Source organism: Physella acuta, unplaced genomic scaffold (assembly GCF_028476545.2).
Source record: "Physella acuta isolate Inbredline_101_S28 unplaced genomic scaffold, ASM2847654v3 ptg001326l, whole genome shotgun sequence".
Classification (NCBI taxonomy): Eukaryota; Metazoa; Mollusca; class Gastropoda; family Physidae; genus Physella; species Physella acuta.
In genome coordinates, this window is record NW_026732841.1 from 452613 (window position 1) to 454250 (window position 1638).

Sequence of the window (1638 nt, forward strand, 5' to 3'; positions counted from 1 at the left end):
TTAATTAGTGACGTGTCACTAGGAAGATTTTGTTTTCTAGGATTTGGCCGGTATAAATTTCATCGTCGCTAGAGTCACGTGGGACTGTCAAATTTAGGAGTCACATCAAGGAGTCACACCAAGGAGTCACATCAAGTATTGTCATCAAGGAGTCTCTAGCTGTTCAGGTAAGTCAACAAATGGATTAAACATATTTATATGGCTCTAACGTTCAGACATATGTATATGGGTGGGACATCCATACATATTTATATGGTTCTAACGTTCAGACATATGTATATGGGTGGGACATCCAGACATATTTATATGGTTCTAACGTTCAGACATATGTATATGGGTGGGACATCCATACATATTTATATGGTTCTAACGTTCAGACATATGTATATGGGTGGGACATCCATACATATTTATATGGTTCTAACGTTCAGACATATGTATATGGGTGGGACATCCATACATATTTATATGGGTGAGACATCCATACATATTTATATGGGTGGGACATCCAGACATATTTATATGTTTCTAACGTTCAGACATATGTATATTGGTGAGACATCCATACATTTTATATGGGTGGGACAATCATACATATTTATATGGGTGAGACATCCATACATATTTATAAGGGTGGGACATCCAGACATATTTATATGTTTCTAACGTTCAGACATATGTATATTGGTGAGACATCCATACATTTTATATGGGTGGGACAATCATACATATTTATATGGGTGAGACATCCATACATATTTATAAGGGTGGGACATCCATACATATTTATATGGGTGAGACATCCATACATATTTATATGGGTGGGACATCCATACATATTAATATGGGTGAGACATCCATACATATTTATATGGGTCTAACGTTCAGACATATTTATATGGGTGGGACATCCATACATATTTAAATGGGTCTAACGTTCATACATACTTGTATGGTTAAGACCTATGGCTCTCCCTCATATAGCAGGTATTTTACATTGTTCAAAAGTGTTGGGACAATTGTTTTTTTTTTAAGTAATCGATTATTTTATAAACTTGGAATGCGAATACATGGAATGGCTACGGTCTTAAGTTAAAAATAAGCATTTTAATTAGCAGATTAAAGGATTTACCGAATCTCCTGTTAATTAGCAATTCATTATGCTCGTAGAAAAAAGCCTTAATGAGACGAACGAGAGGTGCGCAGTAAGGTGATCTATGGTGATCTGTGTCACCTTGAGGTGGTGTCACCTTTGAAATGACACTTTGTGAAAAACAAAATGTTTTCTGTATTGAAAGGTCAGAGGTCATTATCAAGGGGCTGAACTGAGATAAGCCAATTGTTGTTACCTCCCCTGGGATGAGATAAGCCAATTGTTGTTACCTCCCCTTGGATGAGATAATGAATTTGTTACTTCCCCTGTGGGACCTAGCATCACTGTCACGCCATAAAATAGCTAATTACAGATTTCTAAATTATCCCTAATTAGTCTTGATTTGGGAAGTTCCAAACAGACATTTGTCTTGGTCAGTTCGATCTGTTGGCCATAGCCAGACTGACCATCCTGGCAGATTCTGTCTTTTGATCATGGTGGTATAGTAGTCAGTAGCTAAATCATAGCTACAGTGGTAGCCACGA